This window comes from Camellia sinensis, chromosome 7 (genome assembly GCF_055761805.1).
Source record: "Camellia sinensis isolate YWXY chromosome 7, ASM5576180v1, whole genome shotgun sequence".
NCBI classification, from domain to species: Eukaryota; Viridiplantae; Streptophyta; class Magnoliopsida; order Ericales; family Theaceae; genus Camellia; species Camellia sinensis.
In genome coordinates, this window is record NC_138967.1 from 94,443,795 (window position 1) to 94,471,681 (window position 27,887).

General features: G+C 37.8%; 1 long non-coding RNA gene across 1 annotated transcript; it reads right to left on the minus strand.

Annotated features, from left to right (window-relative positions):
• Positions 1 to 455: 455 nt before the first annotated feature.
• Positions 456 to 26,844, minus strand: LOC114282203 (uncharacterized). Its single transcript, XR_014335752.1, has 2 exons — positions 26,144 to 26,844; positions 456 to 1,289 (listed from the first exon to the last, which is right to left on the minus strand). It is a non-coding gene; the product is annotated as an uncharacterized LOC114282203 (long non-coding RNA).
• Between the last annotated feature and the right edge of the window lie 1,043 nt (positions 26,845 to 27,887).

Here is a 27,887-nt window from a genome sequence, read left to right on the forward strand (position 1 = left end):
AAAACGAATCAATCACAAACAAAAAAGCATGACACAAAGATCCGCGATTGAGTAAGAGGAGTACAATACTAATCAGGTTTCACAATCCCAAAAGTTTTCTTGCCTATGAGCGAACTTTTCAATCAATACATATCACCATTTTCCTACTATAATTAATCACAAAATTCCCACTTCTCTATAAAAACAAGTGCTAGCAAATATCTCCAGTTTGATACCCCAATCTCCATTGAAGATGAAAAAAAGAAAGAAAAAAGAACTAATTATCATCAATTCTGTTTAGTGATAGCAAGGTGCGGAAGAGACGAGATGTCGGAAGTCAACTGGACTACAATAGCAACAGCTAAAAACACTGCTGAAAGAGTAGCATATGACATTTTTTCCAATGTAAATTCCCTATCTAGTAGCCAACATTTCTATCATTCAAAATGATTAAGAATGTAACAAGGGGGGAATGGTTTGAGTTGTAACTTGTAAGATTGCATTTCAAAGTAAAAAATTTGCCAAGGCCAAGTTTTCAGTGACTGAAATGGAATTTAAAAACAATTACATACAAAAGTACAAATCTCTAATGGCTGCTAAATGATGCAAGAAAAGAAACAATAAAGAGTTATGACATGCAACTCATATTTAACTCGTCCTTAAATAAAGCTAAAATACGTAACAAAGCTTTAGAACTCAATACAACAACAAGGGTAAAGCTTTTGAAGTGATCCAGTATAGCGTCTATCCGGATGCGCACACACTCAAATGCAGCAGCTAGGTGAGACACTCCCTCAAGTGGATACAATTGCTTTATAGTGCTACTAAATGGAACATATCTAGTTTTGAAATAAAATCATTAGTAACTCAAATATAGCTTATAGATAGAAACCATAAAAGATAATCAACAAAGTAATCCTTCAGAGATAAATTGCACTTACCTAATAATGCCACCTGTTTTTTCTAATTTATTCTTTCATTGCATCAGTGTGCACCCTTGTTGGACCTTTTCACCTTCTTATATTGTTTTCCTTCAACTATTTTCATTAGCCATTATAGTCTTCGAGTTACAAAAATAAGATATCCCATAACCATTCCAAATACAAATCCGCATCCATACCCCATCACTGCAACTTTCCAGCCAATCCCGCTTCAACAGTCTGAATTTTCATCTTGTTGGAGTGTTAGTGTAGGTGGCAGTGGCTGTGGTTCCTTACATTTCTCTGAAAAGGGGAATCCACATAAAGCCAAGTTCTTGCTGTATGAATCATTTCCAAATGTGTTAAACTGGTTCCCCTGAGGAATTGGTCCTGCTAGTTGGTTATCTAAAAGGTTTAGTACCTCAAGAAATATTGAACTAGTCAATTGCAAAGGAATACAAAATTGTTTGAGGAAAGATCCAACGATTCAAGGTTTTTCAAATTTTCAAGTGAAGTTGGGATGTGGCCTTTAAGGTTGTTATTAGATAAGTTAAGACAACGAAGCGAATTAAGCCTCCCAATGGATTTCGTAATCTCTCCTCAGAATTTATTTCTTGAAAAATCAATGATTGAAAAGATTGTTAAGATTCTTGATAATTCAATCTCATATCCTTTAATCATCACCACCACAGAATCTTGGTAATATGCTTGACCCATGTATTTCAATTTCATTTCATGTTCATCAACATTCATCATAGCTCCTAATTGTTTGATATAATTTGTTGGCAAAAAGCCAGTGAACTCATTGCACAATATATCAATAATTCTCTACTTTGAAAAAGGATGTTTACTCTTGGTCTTGGAGGTTTCCATGTGACCATGAAACCTATTAAACCTCAAGACAAGAACCTGCAATTCTGGAAGTGTTTCCAACCAGTGGGGGAATGTATCATTTATCTTATTTGTTCCAAGATCTAGAACTTCCAAGTGTCTACAATTGAGCAGAGATCACGGAACATGTCCTTCAATTTGGTTGTCATTCAAGTTAAGACTCTCAGCACGTTGCCTTTTGCAAATGCTGCAGTAAAGATGCCACCAAAGCTATTCATCCGTAAACTCAACACCGAGAGATTAATGCTTATGTTTCCCAAACATTGTGGAATCACACCAGTCAAACTGTTATTTGATAGATCAAGAACTTCAAATGACATCATACTGCAAATCAAAGTTGGGATTTCTCCCGTCAATTTATTGTTTGAGATAGAGAAAACAATTGTGGAGATAGGTGGAACAGGGAGTGGTCCTCGGAGTAAGTTGGAGTGCAGGTTAATATATTTTGGATTCTTCCATGGAAGACACTCTAAACTTGTAAGGAAATTATGAGAAAGATCTAAACTATCCAATGTATTTTTTCCCACGTCAAATATCCATTTTGGAACTTCACCATGAATTTTATTGTTTGAAAGGTCTAATGTAATCAAATCAAGCAGTACTCTTGAGAAGTTTGGGAATTCACTTAAGTTGTAAGAAGCTAATCCTATAGTCTCAAAGTAATGCAAGGTAGAGTTGACATTGTTGTTGATGTTCAATGAGAGACCATTATATGAGAGATGAAGATAGTACAAATATTTTAGCTTGAGCAACTTATCTAGCTCGATTACACCACAGAAGTTATTTGATGAAAGCCTCAAGTATGTTAGGTTCTCGAGTTCATATACTGATCCTGGAATTGGTCCCTGCAACATATTGTTATTCAAATCTATAGAAATCAATGAAGGTTGAGCAAACAACCAAGATGGTATTGTCCCATTGAGTGAGTTATTTTGCAATCCGATGTAAGTTAGCTTTGAAATCCCAACAGCATACAAAGGAATGGGACCTGTTAGCTGATTTTCAGAAAGGGTCAAGAAAGCAAGTTGGCTTATGTTGCCAAGGGAATCCGTTATTTGCTCATTCAAATTGTTTTTGGAAAGATCCAAGTAAGTAAGCTTTGCAAGGTTTGAAATTGATAAAGGGATTTGACTGCTGAAGCTATTAGCCCAGAAGTCCAAATTGGTGATTTGTGTAAGGTTCCCAACAGAAGTTGGAAATGGACCCTGAAAAGTTTCACCCAAAGAGGTACAAACTATTCAAGGCTTTAAGATTGCTGATTGAATCAGGCAGTTGTCCAAAAAAACTTGTCAGGGAGAGATCAAGAAACTGAAGAGAACTAGTCACGTTGAAGTTTGGAAGTTTATCAAGTGACACCCAAATTATCCTGTACATTGAGCTTTCATAGGTTTGGGAGTTGGAAAATGTTTTCTGGGAATTTCCCACGTAGTTGACAAGAAGCAAGACTGAGAGATGTCAAAGAATATAGATTTAGCAAAGCATGAGCTAAAGGTGAAGGAATATCCAACTCAACAAGGTGTAGTTCTCTTAATTGGTTTAGGTTCCGAAGGAGCATATTGAAAGTGTGCTGTTCAAGACTCACCTCATAATGAAAAAGAGACAGATCAATGGAACTCAATTTGGATAGATGACAGATTTCTGAAGGAACTCTGCCTGCAAATAAAGAGTTGGAGAGGTAGAGATGGGCCAAGCTTGCAAATGAGCCAAACTAGATGAAATTCTAGAAAAATTGAAGTCATTCAAGGCAAGATTGAGCCTCTGAAGCTGACGAAGGTGGAAGAGGGAGATGTTGGCTTCAATGGTACCATGAAGTGTGTTGCAACCGAGGTCAAGCCCAATTACATGACCATTTAACCAGTCACAGGTGACCCCCTCCCACGAGCAGCAATCAATACTCTCATTCCACAACATCATTTTAGGGTGAGAATCAGATTCACACTGTGGGATGGAAAAATCAGTTATGGTAAATGTTTTCTTAAATTGGAGTAGTGCAAATCTCTGGTCCTCAAGGCACGTATGGCATGTAGAAGTACGAGAAGACCATGATGATGAATATGTAGTAATAACTACTAGTTGAGAAAACAAGATAAACACCAGAAGAATTTGATGAAGCCATATTAGCCAACTCATTTTCTCCGTATATGGGTAGGAATCAGAGAGATATCAAAAGGAAAGAGTAAGTATTGGATAGTTGATGATGACTGAGCTGGATATATAAGAGGATTAAATGTATTATTATCCAATTTGATACACACTGCAAAGTACCAGTAAGCATTTTCTATGGTGAAGCCCGTCAAGGACAAGAAATATTTAATAAATTATCCAGACGCTTCAAACAAGCTGGTCTTTCATAAGCCTTGAATTCCATGTTGCAACATATCTTATGCACATTAATTTTAAAATCGCAATCAAATGTTCAAAAATAATTTGTTTGAGACTGATGAAATTGTTAGAGAGAAGGGAGACGAACCAACCTAACTTGGGTGGGTGGGGGATATTTCTAAAGAAATGTAGCTGGAAATAAGGAGTTTGAAGTTGACACATGTTGAACTTACAAATTCAATACAAGCCAATGCCTCTTTATATTAACTTCATACAAAACCTTTTCCACCATTATGTTACAATTATTTTCCATTTTAATTTTGGTTAGCTATTGAGATATGATCTCATGTACACTCATTTTTATGATCAAAATTTCAATTCATCTGAGTTCCAGATTATGTTGTTGATGTGAAGAGTCTACTTTTCAAACACAGTCATTAACGTTGTGTTTGAATCATAAATTTAGATAATGATTTAGAAATGGAAAAAGAAATGAAGAAAAAATTTAACTTACATTTTATTCAATCACTTTTTTCTTCTTTTTCAAATCTTTACCAAAATCCATGTTCCACATACAACATTAGGAAACAAAAGAATTTAACACTGGGAAATGAAGTCTTGTTAGATGTGCAATGAAAATTGATTGAGTTTAGCAATTAAATTACGATTTTGGTTTAAATTAAGATAGCTTGTAATTTGTAACTAGGGGTGCAACTTCAGCGGATGCAGTAAGATGCAAAGTTATCCAAGTTGTTTTGGGGATTGCCTAAGGCCCCTAAGCCCTACCTCTAAGCTAATTTTGTCTCCTCAAGGCTGGCTCAATCTCAATAAATTGAACTTGGGTTATGCTCAAATTACGAACAAATTTGAGCTGAATTGTTTTTATCATCCACCCTTCAAGGACGACAATTATTTTATCATCCACCCATCAAACAAGCTAGACCAACATTTAAATATTGATAGCAGTAAAGTATCACCAAGTAATTATTTAGTATTTGAAAAACATAGTGGAGACAACCAAACCTATGCTCATTTCCACCATTTCAACTTCAAAAAAATGATGAATCCTACATAGTTCTTTTGATCAAATTGTTGAGTATGATTTTGTTTGATGTAGTTCGTTCAATTTTTGCACTTAAAAAATATATTTTTGTAAGTAAATTAAAATTGAAATAAAAGATATTATTAAGGAAAAGTGAACTTTTTAAGAATAAATTTTTTTTAAAAAAAGATTTAATTGTCCACATTGAAATTTAATAGGACTCATTAATACTTTTAAAATAAGATTTATTGATAATTTTTTTAATTTTTAATTTTTATTTTATTTTATTTTATTTTTGAACGGATTGCATTGCTCTAGTTCCCCTTGATAATTGTTATAGATAGGATGGGACAGAAACCAATTTGGGTGGATGAGAGATTTCTAAGGAATGTGATTTGAAATAAAAAGAAATTATTCTTTAGGACTGGTCTATATTCTATGTGGTTTTCCCTTCCAAGTGTATGGGCCCATATAACTAATTTTCGTACATTTTCTCCTACATTTGAGACTATTGTTATAACATGGGCACACAACCAAAAATTATCTAGTAAGTTCGGAATACCATGTGTCCATGTGCCTGGTAAATAATATTATATAATTTTCTCCACAATTTCCTTATTTTTGAAGCCATGTATTTATTTAGCCCTTGCTATTCATTAAGCACACAGCTAACGTGAAATTCCCATAAAACAGAATAATTCCTTGCACATAACCACCTGGTAGAATGGCAACTACGTAATTAATAAATTGAACTTGGGTTATGCTCAAATTACCAACAAATTTGAGCTGGATTTTTTTTATCATCCACCCCTCAAAGACGACGACTATTTTATCATTCACCCTTCAAACAAGGTAGACCAACATTTAAATATTGATAGCACTAAAGTATCACCAAGTAATTAATTAGTAACACAATCTATGCTCATTTCCACCTCTTCAAGTTAAAAATATTTATTTATTTTTGGTCATAAAGTCTTTAATGAAGATTTCTAGAACAAAGCCACATGAAAAAATTTTAACAATGGGAAATGAAATCTTGTTACATTTGGAATAAAAATTGATTGATTTGTATAGCCAAGTTCTTTTAGGATTTTGGTTTAAATAAAGGCAGCTTTTAATTTGTAACTAGGGGTGCAACTCGAGTGGATACACTAGGAATGAAGAGTTATCCAAGTTGTTTTGAGAATTGCATGAGCCCCCCAAGCCCAAGCTCTAACCTAATTTTGTGTACTCAAGGCTGGCTCGAGCTCAATAAATTGAACTTGGGCTATGCTCAATTTTTTAATATTTTTTTTAATGTTTTTTGATCAGCGAAAGTCAATTGTTAATTGTTAGATTAGCATCTATAGGAGTTAGCCTCTCCACCTTTCCAAAGCACCAAGTGCTTGGCCATCTAATTTGGGTTGTGCTCAAATTACCAACAAATTTAAGCTGAATTATTATATCATCCACCCTTCATACAAGCTAGACTAACATTTAAATATTGATAGCACTAAAGTATCACTATTAACTAAGTAATTAATTAGTATTTTAAAATCTTAGCAGAGACAACCCAATCTATGCTCATTTCCACCTCTTCAACTTTAAAAAAAATTAATTTTTTGTCAAAGTATGTAAATAAGATTTCTAGAACAAAGCTACATGAAAAAGGTGACAAAATCCAACTGCTAACCATAATGCAACCCCCACAAGTGACATAAGGCATTAATGCGTGTCATTCCGGTCATCGTCCACCAAAACACAAACTGGGATCCCAAAATTTTGTTTAAAAAAATTCTTGCCAGAGTCACTGTAGACACAAATTTTAAAACATGAAGTGTTTCAACACATTTCAAAATTTATGTTACAAATGTCCACTGTTTAGTTTTTGGACTAAACAGTGTTGATTATTTGAATAGCAGGTTCTTATTTCCGATCTGTATTTCAGATCGTTAATTACACATTTTATACAAATGAAACCTCCGATTAATGAAGAACAAAATAAACAACAAAAGACAATTTAAAAAAAAGAAATATTTTATTAAGATTGTTATGGGTTTTGAACCCTCGAATACAAAATACAGTTTGGGTTTGGAACCCTTTACCTATTCATCGCCATTAGCGTAGGCTCTTGAGTTCTCTAAGCTTCTCTTCTTCTTTCTTGTAACGATTTGTTTAGCTCTCAATTTCTTTCTCTCTCTCTCTCTTCTTTTCCACTTATGATTTTTCTGATCCCCCGGTCTTATGTGATGGTCCTCATATTTATGGAGGGCCATCAGGTGATAGGAACGCTCCATCTTCATTTTGAATTTCAAATTGAATGATATTTGAATTTCAAATTGAATGATAACGCTATTTAAATTTTGAATAATAGCGCTATCTGATTAATCGTATATCTGATTAACCGAATTGATCTTCGGGGTTTCATCCTGTGTGATGTCCTTGCTGTAGGCTCTACAGGTGTCAACTTTCGTAGGCTCCACGTGTCATTTGAGCATCTTGAATAACGTCGTTAAGATACGACGTTGTTTTATTTATACACTTCAACGGAGCAAGTTAATCATTTTGGGAAGTGATTGCCTACAACAATCTTATCGTAGGCTCTATGTGTGTGATTGACTGTATTTGAAATTTAAACATAAATTTGGTTTAAAATTTATGTGCCAACAAATGCCCCTCGTGACTTGCACAAGTGAATTTTCTTAACTGTGCGAGTCACGACAATTTGGCACTTTTATGTGGATGATCTTTAGGTCTTGGATGGGATTATTTCTTTGCTTTCGTCCCTAGCCCTTTTTTTTTTTTTTTTTTTTTTTTACGGCTTTTTCATGAGCCCTTTTACTTTTGTTGCATGGGTCCTTTTTGTGGACTTGATTTTTTTTTTTTTTTTTTTTTTTTCCTAAAGGGTCATGAGTAAGATCCAAGATTTAATTGGACATTTCCCTTTGTGGGCCTCCAATTTGCCTTTTTTTTTTTTTTTTTTTTTTGCAGTAGATTGTTTTCTAGGCCATCATGGATTTTTCTAAATCATCATGGACACTTTTTTTTTTTCTAGGTCACCATTTTTTTTTAAAATTGGGCCTTTTCTTTTGTGGACCTCCAACTTGCCACCATTTTTACAGCAGATTTTTTTCTAGGCCATCATGGATTTTTCTAGACCATCATGGACTTTTCATTTTCTAGGCCACCATTTTTTAATGGGCCATTTTCTTTTGTGGGCCTCCAACTTGCCACTTATTATTTTTTAGGATTTTTTTACAGCAGATATATATATATATATATATTTTAGGAGTTTGTCTTTAAATCGGGCCTTTTCTTTTGTGGACCTCCAACTTGCCACCATTTTTACAGCAGATTTTTTCTAGGTCATCATGAATTTTTCTAGACCATCATGGACTTTTCATTTTAATTGGGCCTTTTCTTTTCTAGGCCACTATTTTTAATTGGGCCTTTTCTTTTTCTTTTTTTTTTCTCTTTTTTTTTTTTTTTTTGTGGGCCTTCAACTTGCCACTTATTATTTTTAGGATTTTTTTTTACAACATATATATATATATATATTAGGAGTTTGGGATTGGCATTGGTAAGATTTCTAATCCTATACAAACTCTTACTTAGTATTTCAAATCCTACATAAACTCTTGCTTCTTTGAAGTATTTTAGGAGACCACTACCTCTTTTCTTAAGCAAGACTTTTTCTTTATATTTCACCTTTTCAGATATTTTTTCCCTGCAGCCCTTTTTTCCCCTACAGATTTTTTTTCAGCAGATTTTTTTTTGCTTCCAGAAAATTTCCAGCAACTTTTTTTTTTTTTTCAACAAAAGCTGTTCTTCTTGCACTTTAAAGAAGGCACCAAAAGAAATCCTTCAAATTCCTTTTAATCCGGTATAATTCCCTATTTGTTGCTTCTCTTTTTTAACAGCATATATTTGTTTATTAGCATTTTTTTTTTTTTTTTGAAATTGAAAGTTTTATATTTTTTTATACAAAGACTGGCGAAGATTGAAACTGCGTACTGCTACCTAATTGGCATTACCATTTGTAGAGCAGACATAAATTGAGAGAGCAGATTTTGGTCAATGATGATAAGTTCAGGATATTTTTTTTATCCCAAAAGTTTTGAACTTCCTTCACCATCTTTTCGTAGACTATTTGGATGACTTTTCTTTATCTAAATAGGACAAGCCTCATTGGAGTTACCAAACTTTTAATCAGCCGCTGGAGTCATGTTATGATCAAGATTGTGTCCTTGGATTTTTTTATTTTATTTTATTTTATTTTATTTTTTAGCCATGAGCCCAAAGACTTTTCCTGCTACCCTTTTTATAGCAGCAGATTTTGTTAAAAATATATATATATATATATATATATATATATATTAACAGACCCCTTTTTTTTTTTTTTTTTTTAAATCTAATCTAAATCTAATCTAATTAAAGCCAGAAAAATATAAACAGACTTTTTTTTTTTTTTTAAATCTAATCTAAATCTAATCTGGCACTTTGTTTTTTTTCTCTTTTTTTGTTTTCTTTTTTTTTTCTTTTTTTTTTTTTAAAATCTAATCTAAATCTAATCTAATCAAAGCCATAAAAATATAAACAGACTTTTTTTTTTTTTTTAAATCTAATTTAAATCTAAATCTAATCTAATCAAAGCCACAGACTTCTTCTTCTTCTTTTTTAAAAGGTAACGCTTGGCTTTTTTTAATCTAATCTAAATCTAATCTGGCACTTTGTTTTTTTTCTCTTTTTTTGTTTTTTTTTTTTTTTTTTTTTTAAAATCTAATCTAAATCTAATCTAATCAAAGCCATAAAAATATAAACAAACTTTTTTTTTTTAAATCTAATTTAAATCTAAATCTAATCTAATCAAAGCCACAGACTTCTTCTTCTTCTTTTTTTTTTTTTTTTAAATCTAATTTAAATCTAAATCTAATCTAATCAAAGCCATAAAAATATAAACAGACTTCTTCTTCTCCTTTTTTTTTTTTTTAAATCTAATTTAAATCTAAATCTAATCTAATCAAAGCCTGCCCCCTCGTGATTCGTGCAAGTGAATTTTAATTGTACGAATTACGATTTTTTTTTTTTGGTAATTATTTTACACCTTTTCCCCTCTTTTGCAGGCAACACGCAAGGCGTCAGAGTTTGTTTGCAGGTATCATTGCCCCTTCTAGCCTAATGGCAATAAGTGGCTTGAATCCTTGGCAGTGATTGTGTCCTTTCACCCCAATGGCTTGAATCCTTGGCAGTGATTGTATCCTTTCACCCCAATGGCTTGAATCTTGGCAGTGATTGTGTCCTTTCACCCCAACGGCTTAAATCCTTGGCAGTGAATGTGTCCGTCACCCCAACGGCTTGAAACCTTGGCAGTGATTGTATCCGTCACCCCAACGACTTGAGTTCTTGGCAGTGAATGTGTCCGTCACCCCAACGGCTTGAAACCTTGGCAGTGATTGTGTTCGTCACCCCAACGACTTGAGTTCTTGGCAGTGATTGTGTCCTTTCACCCCAACGGCTTGAATCATTGGCAGTGCATGTGTCCGTCACCCCAACGGCTTGAGTCCTTGGCAGTGAATGTGTCCGTCACCCCAACGGATTGGGTCCTTGGCAGTGAATGTGTCCGTCACCCCAACGGATTGGGTCCTTGGCAGTGAACGTGTCCGTCACCCCAACGGATTGGGTCCTTGGCAGTGAACGTGTCCGTCACCCCAACGGATTGAGTCCTTGGCAGTGAACGCGTCCGTCACCCCAACGGATTGGGTCCTTGGCAGTGAACGCGTCTGTCACCCCAACGGATTGCGTCCTTGGCAGTGAACGTGTCCGTCACCCTAATGAATTGAGTCCTTGGCCAAGGGGCTCTTTATATTATGACATTTTGCCTTCACTAACCATTTTTATTTTATTTTATTTTATTTTATATATATATATATATTTTTTTTTTATTTAGGAAGCATGGACAAGACCCTTGAATATCTTCGACGTGACGAGAGGGATGTACTGGATAAATCTGGTCCGAAAATAATTCGGCACAAACCTATCACTGCTTTATTGTCACCCACCGAGTTGGACCCCTACATCCCTTTACATACGGCTTCCGAAGACTTGGTTTATACAGGAATTCGAAACTGCTGTGAGATTCTCGAGAAAGGGCACTCAAAATCAATTGGTTCATTCCCTGTCTCAATCCTTCGTCCATTTTCTGAGGACCTTGACTGCTCTGAATTTAATACTCTTCTCAAGAGAATGAAGCATGAAAAACTGAAGTGGGATAATTCCTTTAATGTCCGTGGCATTTCTACCCATTTGCAATCCCCCATATGGATTTTTTGGTTGAATGACGTTCTTTCCACATTTGCCCCTATTTTGAAGAAATGTGGGATTTATGCTGCAATCTATGTATCCCAATTTGCATATGCTAGGAATGTCTCCTTGCTCAAAGGATTCTTAGAGCGGTGGTCACCCGATACTAACACTTTCCACACCATTTATGGCGAACTTGGGATCTCTTTATGGGACCTTCATCGCATTAGCGGGCTCCCCATTCGTGGTGAGTTTTATGAAGAGTTTACCCCATCCAATGACATTTTATATTCGTCCCAAACATCCAAGGCGTGCCGTGGGCTTTTCAACATTTATGCCAGCTCTGTTCAATCCAAGAAGTTTAACCACTGGACTTTTAAATTCATTGACGAATCCCCAACTTCGATCAGTGGGTTTCAACGAAAGGATAGAATTCCTGATGATGTGTATCTTTCCGGTTTTTTGGCGAGCTGGCTTAGCGGATTTGTTTTCCCTCACTCTTCTGGGGAAATTCGTCCGACGACCTTTGGTGGAACCTTATTTAGCCTGGCCATCCCCGTCCTTGCATACCTCTATCATTCTCTTGGTAAAATGGCATCATCATCTTCACTTGGGAAGGAAAATATTCAAGGTCCTTTACATTACTTTTTTGGATGGATTTCACTATATTCTGTCAAGACTTACTCTCATGGGGATCCTCAGTTGATTTGTCCAATTCCTGATATTCATTTCATGCCATATCTTGGGTTTATTGGAAACCAATCGGCAGCCCAGTTTTTTAATGATAAATTTCCATTTGTGGACTCTCTCCTAACTTATCGTACGGAGTGTCAGTTTAGGGCTCTTACCCATGAAAGTGAACCTTCAGGCATTCTGGTCGACTCTGAAAGGATATCATCTTTCCATCTTGGCTATCTTATATCTTTGAGGCAAGGGGTTTTAACTTTTAAAATGGGATTTAATTTCATTTCTGAACCGTACTCCCCTAACCGATTCGGTCGTCAATTTGGGTTTGCTCAAGCGTGCCCTACACCGCTTGATGTATCTTGTCGGCAACCCTCTGAGTGGGCTAAATTTTATTACAACTGGCGCCATATGCTACGCTGCGGTACAAAAGTCTCATTGGAGTTACCAGGCTCCCGATCTACTTCTCACGTAACCATGCCTTATGCCAATTGGTGGTTGGGAACTTCCTTTACCGTGCTTCAATATGTTACTCATTCCCAGTCGAAATCTTCACGCAAGAGAAAACTAGATATGTCAATTAAAGACCGAAAGACGAAAAATCCTCTGTACTCTAGAGCTAGGTCATCATCTTCACCTATTGCTCTGGAAGCATCATCACTTCAGAGAATGGATAATAGTCGACCACTTATTGCTCCTTCTCGATCTAGTTACTCGGCTTCAGATCTCCTTCATCTTTTCGAGGATATGTGTAATTCTCAATTTAAAATGAGATTTAGCTTTGAGCAAGCAGATTCTGGTCCCCAATTTTCTAGTCTCGCAAAGCTTTTTCCAGAGACTATGTCTATCAGTGATTGTACAGGAACTTCCCAACCCACTGTAGCGACCAAAACCCCAATGGATCAATTTCGCACATACTTGTACTCTTTTCTTGAAGATAAAGATGAGAATATGATTCAAGAACTCTTTGAGGGAGATGGGTATGAATTAACTGCCTTGGGTCGTATTCGCATTAAGAGTGTTGAAATCCCTTCTCCTACCAAATCTTGTGATTGTTCTCTCAATGGAAGTAACGAGAGTGAAGATGAGTTTTATGACTACACCCCTCTTTTGGATGGCACACCGACTAAGATGAGTAAATTGCCCTCAGCGAATGTAGCTTTTTCTTCTCCTTCAAACGAGCCATCCAAGCTATTGGAGAAAGGTATAGCTCTTTTTTTTTTTTTTTTTAAATACCTTTCATTTTCTTAGGCACTGCGCCTCGGACTTCCCCAGCTGCCTCGCATATGCCATTGGCTACCTTTAAGGGTATTCTTATTTATTCTTTGTACCTTATTTTATTTCATCATGTATAGATACTCAAGGAATTCTTTTCTCTTTAGATCATGCCACATTGCAAAATCCATGGTCCACTTGTGGGAATCACAACTTGTCTCCTCCTCCACCTAAGTCTCTTCCAGCTGTACACCAAGGTATACTTCATTCATATATATATATATATATATTGTTTTTACCTTCTATGTTTTCATTGAGTATCTCTTTCTATTTGCACAGAAAGTACTTCTGACACATTGGAAGAGACAGACGAAATTGATTCTGATACCTCGGAAGAAGCCCAAATTCTTGCAGACTTACTTGAAGCAAATGGGGTTAACAAATTATTTGACAAACTTGAAGCACCCTTTGCTTCATCTGGCCTTCTTTTGGGAACTTCCTCTAACGAAGCAGCCACCCATATTCAGAAAGGTCTTACTATTTCTCTCCAATCAATGACGGATGTTAATGGCATGATTGCTGTAGCAAACAACGTTTTCATGATTTTAAAGAGTTTGGGTGTAGACTTCATCTCCTTTTATGAGAAGGTGAAGATATTTCTTGGGTGCTTTGCTTTGAAAACCCAACTTGCAGACTCTTCAAACTTGTCTACTGCAGAATTTGAGGCCCAATACCATGAGAAGAAGCTTCATTTCGACAAGGTTTCTGGCGAACATGAACAGTTGTTTGCTTCAATTATCAAGTCAGATGAGCACGTTGCAGGTCTTAATCAAAGGTTTATTCAAACCAAAGAGTTACTCAAACAACTTGAAGAGGAATTGTCATCCACCCAAGCGGAGCATACATCCTTTATGTGTGATTTTGCACAAGCTTTCGAGAGTGTTTCTAAATCAGAAGAAGACGTGCAAACTGCTCTGAATGTTTTGAGCCAACACAAGAAGAAGAACGGACAACACAGTGAACGCGCCTTTGAAAGGGCTAAGGCTTCTCTTAATGAATGAATTCACTTTTATTTTGTTATTCATCCGAACATAATGTATTTATGAAACTTCGCTCAGTGATGGATTTATTTGTTATTCGAAATTTCTAAATACAATACATTGATTTGCCTTATTTTAGCCGTACATAATAGATTTATTTGTTATATGAAATTTCTCAATGCAATACATTTATTTGTCTTATTTTGGCCGTACACAGTTTATACTCTTGCGGGCCAGGAGTATCCAATGTTTTATCACCTTAGATTTTGGTGAGGTATTTTAGCAGTTTAACCACATACAATACCGTTGGTGGTGTTTGACTTTTGTTTGGCCGTACACAGTTTATACTCTTGCGGGCTAGGAGTATCCAATGTTTTACCACCTTAGATTTCGGTGAGATATTTTAGCAGTTTAACCACATACAATACCGTTGGTGGTTCTGACCTTTGTTTGGCCGTACACAGTTTATACTCTTGCGGGCCAGGAGTATCTAATGTTTTATCACCTTAGATTTCGGTGAGGTATTTTAGCAGTTTAACCACATACAATACCATTGGTGGTTCTGACCTTTGTTTGGCCGTACACAGTTTATACTCTTGAGGGCCAGGAGTATCTAATGTTTTATCACCTTAGATTTCGGTGAGGTATTTTAGCAGTTTAACCACATACAATACCACTGGTGGTGTTTGACTTTTGTTTGGCCGTACACAGTTTATACTCTTGCGGGCCAGGAGTATCTAATGTTTTATCACCTTAGATTTCGGTGAGGTATTTTAGCAGTTTAACCACATACAATACCGTTGGTGGTTTTTTTTTTTGCCCTAACTTTTGCCTAGGCCGCCCTTTCGGGTTTTCAACCTAGCAGACTCTTTTTTTTTTCTTTTTTTTTTTTCTTTGCCCTAACTTTTGCCTAGGCCACCCTTTCGGGTTTTCAACCTAGCAGGCTTTTTTAAGGGTAATATCTCTTCAAGAACCTTGCATTGGTTGGGGGAATGATTCTGTCACCATCCATCGTTATCAACAAATAGGCCCCATTAGAATAAACATTTTCAATCACATAAGGTCCTTCCCATTTGGGCTCAAGCTTTCCTTTGGTTCTTCGTGAGACTACTATGGGTGTTCTAACCATTAGTACCAAGTCTTCCTTTTTAAAGGAACGAAGCCTCACTCTTTTATTGAATGCATTTGCCATCCTTTGTTGGTAGATTTCCAAGTTCTGTTGAGCATACAACCTTCTTTCATCCAGGCCAACCTCACTCTTGCACTTTCATCTTCTGTTAAGGACTCTTGTATTGCCACTCGTAATGATGGTATTTGAACCTCAAGTGGTAACACTGCTTCTCCTCCAAAAACCAACGAATAAGGGGTTGCTTGAGTAGGAGTTCTGTGCGAAGTTCGATAAGCCCACAAAGCTTCTTGTAACTTTTCGTGCCAAGCTTTTTTGTTCTTATCCACCATCTTCTTAAGAATTTTGCACAATGTCTTGTTGAAAGCTTCTGCCAAACCATTGGCAGGTGCATGATATCTTGATGAATGGTTGTTTTTGATTTTGTACTTAGCAAATAACTTGTTCAAAGCATCACTCCTGAATGGCTGTCCATTATCCATGATGATACTTTCTGGAATCCCAAACCTGTAAATGATATGGGTTCGGATGAACTCGGAGACAACTGTGCTTTTTATATCCTTTAAAGCCACAGCCTCTGCCCATTTTGAAAAATAGTCAGTTGCAGCAGGGATGTATCGATATCCTGCTGAAGATGGAGGTACAAAAGGACCAATAATGTCCATACCCCATGCTGCAAATGGCCAAGAACAAGTTGTTAAATGTAAAGGCTCTGGGGGTTGGTGGAGAAAGTTCCCATGGAATTGGCAGACTTGGCATCTTCGAGCATAATTTATGCAATCTGCAATCATAGTCGGCCAATAGTATCCCAACCGTTTTAGCTGCATATGTAATTTAGGACCACTTTGGTGTGCCCCACATACACCTGCATGTATTTCTGCCATTACCTCTTGAATACGCTCCTTGGCTATACACCGCATGAACATTCCATCCAAAGACCTTTTGTATAACGTTCCATCCTTCCACAGGATGAATTTGGTAGCCCTGCGTCTCACTTCAATTCTTTTTACTTTATCTTCAGGTAGCCTACCATGTTGGAGGTAAGCTATGAATGGTTCCCGCCAATCCTCCTCGTTTTCTCCTTTCGTGGTGACAACCAAGATTGGAACCAAGTCAAAAACCTCTTTTAAAGGTTGTAACACCCTTCTTTCACCTACCGTGATAGTAATTGTTTTGCTATCTGGTAGGGTGAGTGATGCAACCAAACTTGCAAGTGAATCAGCTCGAGCATTTGTTCTTCTCTTCACATGGAAAATATGTGTTTTTCTAAATTGCGAAAGCAATTGATCAGCCCTTTCGTGATACGGGATGAGACCTGTTTTCTTAACAATGTATTCTCCACGGAGTTGCTTTACCACCAGTTCCGAATCTCCATAAATTGAGAGTTCTTCAATAAGAATTTGTAATGCCAATTCTAATCCAGCAATTACAGCTTCATATTCTGCCTCATTATTGGAGCATCCCTTACTTAAGGCGAAAGAATGGGTGATTATAGCATTGTCTGGAGTCACAAACACAATTCCAATTCCAGCTTTATTGTTTTTAGAATTTTCTTGCTTTTTGCCATCTGGACTCCTTGAAGCTCCATCAAAATACATCTCCCATCCTTTCTGAATTTCTACTTGCATAACCGCTTCATCTGGTAAATCAGTTACTAGAGGTGAGTCATCAGGTATAGGATGTGCTGCCAAAAAATCTGCTAGAGCATGCCCCTTTACAGCTCTTTGGGGAACATATTCAATTGCGAATTGTTGGAGAATTACAGCCCACTTTGCAATTTTCCCTGAAAGTATGGGCCGTGAAAGTATATATTTCAAGGGGTCTGCTCTTGATATCAACTTGATTTCATGTTCCAAGACATAGTGCTTTAGTTTTTGCAAGGCGAACACCAAGGCAAGACATGTCTTTTTGATAGGGGAGTAATTGACCTCTGCCCCAACCAAAGTACGACTCAAGTAATACAAGGCATTTTCCTTCCCATGCTCATTATGTTGTGCCAACAATGCCCCTAACGAACCATCCAATGCTGTTATGTACAACAAAAGTGGTTTTCCTTTTATTGGGCTCATAAGTACTGGAGGCTTCAAAAGATACTCCTTAATACTATTAAAAGCATTTTGGCATTGCTGATCCCATTCAAATGGAACACCCTTTTTCATCAATCTTGAGAATGGAAAACATCGACCAGCCAAGTTAGAAATAAATCTTCTGATATAAGCCAATCTCCCTTGTAGCCCCTTCAATTCCCTTAAATTTCGTGGAGGAGGCATTTCAGCAATGGCTTTAATCTTGGTAGGGTCAATTTCAATCCCTTTGTTTCGAACCACAAACCCAAGAAATTTTCCTGATGAAACTCCAAATGCACATTTTAGTGGGTTCATCTTGAGTTTGTACCTTCTCAAACGTTCGAAGATTTTTCTCAAATCTTCCACATGGTTTTCCTTTTCCTTTGTCTTGACGACAAGATCATCAACATAGCATTCGATGGTGTCATGGAGCATATCACCAAAAATTATAGTCATCGCCCTTTGATACGTGGCCCCAACATTTTTCAGGCCAAAAGGCATTACCTTATAGCAAAAGACTCCTCTCAGAGTCCTAAATGCAGTCATTTCTTCATCTTTAGGTGCCATTCGGATTTGATTGTATCCTGAGTATCCATCCATAAAAGACAAGGTTTCATACCCAGTAGTTGCATCTACAAGAAGTTCAGTGATGGGCAAAGGAAAGTCATCTTTAGGACAAGCCTCATTGAGATCACGGAAATCAATGCAAACCCTGATTTGACCATTCTTTTTCTTGACTGGCACTATGTTTGCTAGCCAGGTTGGATATTTGACTTCTATGATAAATCCTGCATTGATAAGCTTGTCGACTTCGGCTTCAATTTGGGCTGTAAGCTCTGGTCGAGTTCGCCTTTGAGGCTGTTTAACTGGGCGTTTCTCAGGGTGAATTGCAAGCTTATGGACTGCAATCTCTGGATTAAGACCAGGCATCTCACTGTAGTTCCATGCAAATATGTCACGATACTCCCTTAAAAAGGAAATATATTGCCGAGCTTCTTCTTCCTTTAAATTTGCACTAATGAAGGTTGGTTTGTTTTCTCCTTCATCACCCAGATTTATTTCACGAAGGTCATCCACAGTGGCTTGGCCTCCTGCTTCAAATTCTGTTGGTGCAGGTTGAGCTTCATCTTGGTCAACATCTTCCAACACATCTTGAGTGATAGTCATGTTTACTGGAAATTTTTCCTCATTCCCCTGATAGCCTAACCCCTCTGTCCTGGCGGTGATAATACCGCCTTGCTGGATAGCCTGCCTCTGTGAAGGTGTTAATGCAAAGTCAAAGGGTGTCATTGTTCCTGGTATTTTTTCAGGATCTAAACCAACTTTTACCAACATCTGTGTGATTTCTGCACTGAAGGTAGGCTTCTCAAAACTCGAGATGTTTTCTTCTGGCATTTGTTCAACTTTTACTTTCTGTTCAACATCTCCAAGCGAGTGGAATATGATGGGTTTCGACCCTTTTCCTTTAGAAGGGACCACAATCTTATTATATTTTTCCACATAGGTGCATTCTGTCCTCCTTAATGGCAACGTGAACTCACCCTTGAGATCCAAAATTGGATTTATTGGGACTAGAGCCTTTGCCCCCAGTTTCCTTTTGGACTTTGGCACATATCGAAAAGTTCTTTTTGTTGAAACTGGAGTAGACTCTAGAGCGTCTTTGACATTCGGAGTATCTTCAGACTTCTTCACATCTTTTCCCTTTCTTTGTGAAGTCTTTGTATAGAAGCGAGCATCAGCGTAGTAGGCCTCTACTTCTCCAAACGGATCATTGTCAGCCACAATTGTCCCCTCTTTTTTAGGTGAAGGCAATGGGTACTTAATACATTGGTGATAAGTTGATGGCACTACATGATGATTATGCATCCATGGTCTCCCAAGCAAAGCATTGTAAGAGGTGTCTACATCAATGACCAAGAACTCAGTGCTTTCTTCAATATCCCCAAACTTGGTTCGCAATTCAATCTTTCCCTTTGGGCATTGTTCATTCTGATTAAATCCTTGAATGACCAAACGACTTGGGCGAAGTTGTGAAATTCGAACCCCTAATAAGTTTAAGGCCCTCCGAGGCAGGAGGTTTACCGCAGATCCTCCATCAACCAGAATTCGAGAAATTTTCACATCATGGATAAGCCCAGTGATAAACAAAGGCCGATTATGGTCTGTCATTTCAGCACACATGTCTTTGTCACCAAAGGTTACCATGGCCATGCATGTAGTTGCCTTCTCTTGATTTCTACCCTCGATTTCTTTGTGGAAATCCTCTGGCTTGGACAGGGCATATATTAGAGACTTTCGAAGCTCTGGAGACATTTTCAGTGCATCATATACACTCAACAATGCTGAAATTTTCTTTAGATGAGCTAGCACATCATATTTCACTTGCTCCTCCTCCAGCAAAACCTATGGAACTTCTGACGTTTGAGGGTTTTGAGGATTTCGAAATTTACTCCGGTAGGTCAAATAAGTCTGGCATACTTCGGCAACCGCCTTTTCATTGACATCAACTTCTTTTATTCCCTCACTTATTTGGACCATGTTAACTGGTCCAGCTGCAGGGTGATCATCATCATCAGTCATTTCTCCATCTTCTTGGAGCTGTATTCTTCTCCCATTTCTTAGGTACCGGGAGTCACGCCTATAAAAGCATTGAGATTCTTCAAAACCATTCTTCATGGCCTCCCAACTAGGCACCATGACTCCATCGAGGGAGCAATACCAGTCAAAGGCGATCCCCTCTAAGGAAAGGGGGAATTGTTTTAGGCAAAGTGCTTCATTTTGAGCTGTTTCCCCACACTGTTTCAAAAAACGCCTAATATGTTTTTGAGGATCTCCATACCCCTCATATAGGACAAAATTTGGAAGTTCATATCCTTCAGGAAATGGTGTTTGCTCTACCCATAAAGGGAACAAATCCCTTGGGCGATAAGTGCCCATCTCTCGAAGGTCAAGGGCAGTTTCAATCTTCTCCTCAATTGTGCCTTCTATGAAATCATATGTTTGAGAAGATGTACCTTCGTCATCCAAATGTTCTGACATCTCAATTTCTATTGGCCATGGTTTATAAAATGTCCTATAGAATCGATCAACCATGGTGTCCCAATCTGGGATTGAATTAGGTGGCAGGCTGAAGTACCAATCCGCTGCCCATCCTTCCAAAGAATGAACGAACTGCCGTAGAAGTAATGCCTGGCTTTTTACTGTGTTTCCACATTGTGCAAGGAAACGAACCAAATGGCGCCTTGGACAACCTGTCCCATTATATAAAGGAAAACGAGGTACTGCATCTCCACGTGGAAACTGAACCCATTCGACCCAATTAGGGAAATGGTGTCCAGAAATTTGACTTCTTTCAATACTCAAATTTTGATGGGCTTCAAAACCCTCATCTTTCAAAGAGACAGTTACTTTCGCCTGATGTTCCGTTTCCCTTCTAGCTTCAATTTTTGCTTTCTCATCATCACTTGGATTGCGAATGATATGTATTTCTCGCTCTTCAAAATTTACATCCACAGTGATGACATTACAAGGAAAGTCAAAGTGGTCACTTGATACACTTTCTCCATCGTATGTCCTAGCTGGGGATGTGTATGGTGAACCATCAGGCGAAAAGTCAAGTTCCCAATCTTCATTAGGATCCTCAACTTGAGATGACTTTGCTTGTTTACTTGAATGCTTCCATACTTCATCATCCGACATACACCCGCTATTCACCTTATCATCCTTGAAGTGTAGTCATTTTTTCGCCTTTTTCACTAGCTCAGAGTCGGACCTACACCCGGTGTCTCCTTGTTCTGCCCCCTTTACATATTCTGGAGTGCTTTGATAGTACATTGGTGGTACTGGCGAATATTTTGGAGAAAAGGCTTCTGTTGTGTTTTCCGGAGAAGCTGGTGTATACTCTGGTGAGGCTGGTGTGTATTCTGGAGAAGTTGGTGTATACTCTGGTGAGTCAGGTATACAGATAGGAGATGTAATGCAATCTCCTTCCCTAACTTTTGAACGAACTTCACCTTCATCTTCCTCATCATCACTCAAAACAATGATGGTTAGGCAAGGGGCCAATGTAAACTTTTCCTCCCTTCTTTTATCAAAGTATGTCTGCAACTCCACAGATTGAAATTTTGAAGGTAGAAATTCCTCCAATGTGACTGGGACAAGATGACCTTGCTCTAACTGCTCATCAGGGACCAATTTTTCCCCTTTTTCTTTCTTTGGATTCTTCTTTCCTTTTCTCTTACTTACTTTGGCTTTTTTCTGTTTCCTAGAAACTTTTGGTTTTTGCTTTTTGGAAACTTTTGGCCCTTGTGTTGTTGAATCAACCACACTTCTAACTTTCATTGTGGCATTTTGTTTTTTCTTCATGCTTTTTGACTGATAAACAACCCATTCACCTTCATTATCATTGTCGATAGTGATTGGGTTAGCAGATGCTTTCTCTTGAGGAGGGAGCTCGATGATCTTAGAGTCCAAAAGTTCTTGAATTTTATCTTTTAGAACAAAGCACTCTTTTATTGGATGACTAATCAAATGATGGTAGGGGCAATACTTTGGATCATTGGTTTTTCCTACCTCATGTGGTCTTTTCACCTCAGGGAGAGCAATCAACTTTTGCTCCAACAGATCTTCAAATAGGTCTTCGACCAGATCATCCATGAAAGAATATTTTTTCTCCAACCTCTCTTTCATAGTCACCTTTTTAAATTCCTTGGGCTTTTTAGCCCCTACTACAACGGGACCCTTCTTTCTGGTTTCAATTGTAGCTGCAGTCGAGGACTCAACCCTTTCAACGGCCCTAGACCTCCTTCGTTTAGCTAAATGTAGCTCCATATCATGAGCTTTAATGCATAGATCATTGAATCCTTCAAAAGTTTGAGCCATAAGAGCCGTAGAGAGCTCATGTCGGAAGTTGTTAAGGCACATCCGAATTAACTCTAATTGTGTAAACTTTTGAGGACAAGCAAATGTCAAAGCTCGCCATCTTGCAATGAAATCTGTAACAGACTCATTGTCACGTTGCTTGGTCTCAATGAGTTCTGGTACTCCAACTCGTCTTTGTGTGTTGCAGAACTGTTTAAGGAACTCCTTCACCATGGAATCCCAATTTAGGATTGATCCCTCAGGAAGATTAGCATACCAAGTAAATGCAACTGAACAAATAGCTGCAGACACAGGGCCTCATTATGGGCTATTGGCCCGCACCTTGAAAAAAAATGAGCCACATGTTGTCTTGGATCTCCTGTTCCATCAAACATTTTGAAATCTGGTTGGGAAAAACCAGAAGGGAATGGAACAGCATCTACCCATGCTGGGTAGGGTTTTGTAATTATTCGAAAATTCTCATCATCTTTTTCTTTGACTTTCTTTACTTGTCTCCTCACCATATCATCAATCATGGCCATGAGCATTGGATTCATACCACCACTGGTTAGATCAGAGTAACAAGGACCATTGCCCCCTGGGGCTAGTGTACTTTGTATGCCTACAGATGTCCCCACAACAGGTTGTGTCATTTGTTTGGGTGCACTTCCAGGTCCTGTCATTTGGGCTTGCAGCTGTTGCATTTGCTCCAACATAGCAGCCATTTCCCGTTCTTTTCTCTCGAGTTGTTCTTGTAGGGCCACCACTTTTTCCTTGAGACTTTGGTCTTGTTGGACCTGCGAATTTTCACCTTCTTTCTCAACCTCAGTCATCATAACCGCGACTTTGTTGATATCTTTCAATTCATTGTTTCCAATATTTGTTGAAACAAACGAGATAGAATCATCTTGTTCCTATAAAGGATTATCAACCCCCACAACATTATTCATATTTGAAGCATCTGACTGCGATGCTTTGTTTTGAGCCTGACGGGTTATGGACCTTGTCACAGGCCCTTTTCTTATTCCCTCCATGGATAGTTCAACCAAAGTAGAAATATTTCCCAAGGGTTGCTTACCCCCTTCCACCTTGGATTTTTCGACAAAGACAGGACTTTCAATTTGTTTTTGGGGTTCATCTCTCGAGAGAACCCTTTCAATAGCACCTATAACATTTATTGCCACTGTTCTTAGTTCCAATTTCTTTAAGGCCTTATTTCTTCTTTGCCTTTGTCTTTTCGAAACTAGACCGGATGACATATCAAGTCGAGCCCCTAAGGGCATAGAAGGAACCGTTTGTGCCGTTGTAAGTTCCTCATGAATTTTCAAAACAGTCCCTACATTTTTAGAGCGGGTCAATTGATATTGATTCAAACCCCGTTGGGCCAACAAGTGTTCCTTATTCTGTCGGGCCAACGGGTGTTTCTCATTCGAACCCTGTCGAGCCAACGAGTGTTCCTTATTCTGTTGGGCCAACGGGTGTTCCTTATTTGAACCCTGTCGAGCCAACGAGTGTTCCTTTGGCTCCTGAGAGTTGATTGAGATTTGGTTTGACTGATTTTGTGCTCTGAACAGAACTATCGGTTCGTAGGCAGCAACTGTTTTTTCAACAACAGGGGCCTTTTTTACATCAACAGGAGTTTGGGTCATTACCCTCTTCCCAATGGCCCTAATGATGGCCATGTTTTCAACAGAAGCTTTCTTTTGGGCAGACTCCACCATTTTAATGGAGTCTTCTACCCTTTTGAGTAGTTGGGCCACAACATTTTTTGTTGCCCCCGTTGAAGCTGCAACAAAAGTCGTAGTTGCAAACTGATTAGCCTCCTTTGCCTGAATTAGAAAGTTCTTCGTTCGGGCTGTGGCCCTCACAATTGCGTACTCCTTTGACGCTTTCACATAATCTTCAGTAATCTTTCTCAAACTTTCAGCTTTCTGGAGAAGTGTGACTTTCTTTGTCACACCAGTTACCTTCGGGACAGCCAAGAGCTTTCACTCCGGAGCCCCTTGGGTGGCAGGGGAAAGAAGTGCATCTTTCCAGGATTTCGTTGGCTCTACCTTTGGGACAGCCAAGAGCATTCGCTCCGGAGCCCCTTGGGTGATGGGTGTTATCTCCAACCTTGGTGATTTCAGAACCACTGGAGTGTAGGTTTGTCTCCTAATAGTTGCTTCAGCATTCCTATAACAAAAGAATACGTCAGTAAGTTTCAACTATATATATATATTATTATTATTTTTTTTGTTCTTCAAAAGATGGGAGGAGAAATAGGTCTCACTGGGCGTGCTAGAATTTGTAGACACAAATTTTAAAACATGAAGTGTTTCAACACATTTCAAAATTTATGTTACAAATGTCCACTGTTTAGTTTTTGGACTAAACAGTGTTGATTATTTGAATAGCAGGTTCTTATTTTCGATCTGTATTTCAGATCGTTAATTACACATTTTATACAAATGAAACCTCCGATTAATGAAGAACAAAATAAACAACAAAAGACAATTTAAAAAAAAGAAATATTTTATTAAGATTGTTATGGGTTTTGAACCCTCGAATACAAAATACAGTTTGGGTTTGGAACCCTTTACCTATTCATCGCCATTAGCGTAGGCTCTTGAGTTCTCTAAGCTTCTCTTCTTCTTTCTTGTAACGATTTGTTTAGCTCTCAATTTCTTTCTCTCTCTCTCTCTTCTTTTCCACTTATGATTTTTCTGATCCCCCGGTCTTATGTGATGGTCCTCATATTTATGGAGGGCCATCAGGTGATAGGAACGCTCCATCTTCATTTTGAATTTCAAATTGAATGATATTTGAATTTCAAATTGAATGATAATGCTATTTAAATTTTGAATAATAGTGCTATCTGATTAATCGTATATCTGATTAACCGAATTGATCTTCGGGGTTTCATCCTGTGTGATGTCCTTGCTGTAGGCTCTACAGGTGTCAACTTTCGTAGGCTCCACGTGTCATTTGAGCATCTTGAATAACGTCGTTAAGATACGACGTTGTTTTATTTATACACTTCAACGGAGCAAGTTAATCATTTTGGGAAGTGATTGCCTACAACAATCTTATCGTAGGCTCTATGTGTGTGATTGACTGTATTTGAAATTTAAACATAAATTTGGTTTAAAATTTATGTGCCAACAGTCACAAAATTTTACAGCCTATCACCCCTTTAAATCCAAGTCTATTCTAGCTCTTTCATACACTACAAAGTCTAGAACCTTTCTTTCAACCTTTTCAAAGCCAAATCAAAGAATATAACTATGTAACCTTAGGCAAGTAAATCCTTCGGTGTTGTGTGATGTTTACTTCTTCACTGTTCCCAAATCCACAGGACATTGCTACCCAAGCTCGCTAATTATTGCCACCACGGTATGGGGTTGCAGGAAACCAAAACCACATTTATATGTGGAGATTAATATCTTCATTGGATGTGTGAGCTTGTGGCCAGCCAATAAAACTACACAAAGTCTTCGATCTCCTTCATGGAGTAACTAATATTTTTACTGATAAACACACGGAAATTAAACATGAATTTTGCCAAGCCAATAATATTTTTACTTATCAAACAACCAGGCATAAACTAAACAACTTGAATTCTTAAGAGTTTATTCCTAGCACAAAATAGAAATCTAATATGTTCCTATTCATGACAACACTCGCACCGGCAAAATTTTACAAATAAATAAATCCCAATTGGAGTATAAAATATGTACCTTCCAAAGCCAAAGTGTGGTAATTGAAGTTTCAGCTATGGAGAAAAAATGCAGAGAGACCCAGAAGCGCAGCCAAAACCAAGCCTTGCTCTTTGAAAACAGTAGCAGCCAACACAATAATTCCCCGCGTCAGAAAAACCTCCAGAAACCCTAATTTCACACTTGGTAACCAAGTCTTCAACACCACGAAACTCACTATATTAAGCAAGAAAAGCCTCATCTTGTTGGAATTTTGAAGCAATTGGTGGGAATTCGACAATTTTTTAGGAGGTATTCTAATCCATGAAAGAATGTGGATGGATTGAGAAGTGCTACTTTCAAGAGAATTCTAAACAATTTATAGAAATCGTGGATGCGAATCGGAAACAAACACTCTTGTTTTGGTGCTCAATGGAGGTGGTTGGTTGTGCCTATGAGTGTGGTGATGGTCTTCGTCAGTAAGGGTAGCGATGCTTTTCAAGACCGGCAAGGTGTTCGACAAAATGCCCCAATGATGAAATGGCCACCACGGTTATACCTTGACAACTCTTCTTTGTTATTCTATATCAGCACCATCACTGTCCCATGTAGTTGTGTGGTTTTAAGAGATGCCCACAAGGTGTTCAATGAAATGCTCTAAATTGTGCTCTAAAAAACTTATTTGTTATAATTTTTGAAAATAGTTTTGAGTTCAAAAAAAAATTGTGTTTGGTTTGACATTCTAAAATTAATTTCACCCTTGTATTCTAATGCTTTGTTTAGTTTAAGTTTTCAGATCATGATTTCAAATTAATTTCAAAACACATTTTGAAAATATATTTGGTAAATCAGATAATTTTTGAATTTTTGATTTACTTGGTCATCCGTTTGGACGTCCTCCCGTACAGTTTTTGAATTTTTGAATCTACCCGATCGTCCCCCCAACATCCTCCCAGATGTTCGGCTGGTCACCGGAACAATACCTTTTCTCTTTTTTTTGCAATTGTCAATCGCCAACTGTTATTTAAAAAAACAATTATATTTGTTTTGTATATTTTTTAAATATAGAAATTATTTTTTTAAGACTAAAATGACATTATTTTTTGTTAAATTTGATGTATAGAGAAATAGAGAGAATTGTATTATTGATTGATTGATTGATTTTTATTACAATGATTCATGATTCCTATATATAGAAGAGGGTGAGTGTGTAGTAGGTAAGGAGTAGGTGAAGTGGAGGTGGTAGTGGTGTAGTGGGTTAGGTTTAGTGGAGTAGGTGAGGTGGTAGTGGTGTAGTGGGTTAGGTTTAGTGGAGTAGGTTTAAGTGGGTGAAGTAGGTGGAGAGTAGGTGGATTTTAACAGCCCCCGCAAACTCAAGGGGGATAGGAACTAACCAACTTGAGTTTGGAGAGAGTAACAAAACAAGAAAATACATAAAAATAAAAGAGGATAAGAGACACTGTATGGTCGTGTCAGACCATTGGTGAAGACACTGGATGGTGGTGTCATAACGTTGTAGAGGACACTGTATGGGGGTGTCATAACCATGTAGAGGACACTGTATGGTGGTGTCATAACGGTGTAGAGGACACTGGATGGCGGTGTCAGACCGATGTAGAAGACAGTTTATGGGGTCATGTCGGACCGTTGTAGCAGACACTGTTGTGACAGTTGTTGTGACAGTTTACGGAGTCTTGCTGGACCCTTGTAGAAACTAACCGGAATCAATGTCGGGACAGTTTACTGAGTCTTGTCGGACCCTTGAAGGAGCTAACCGGAATCAATG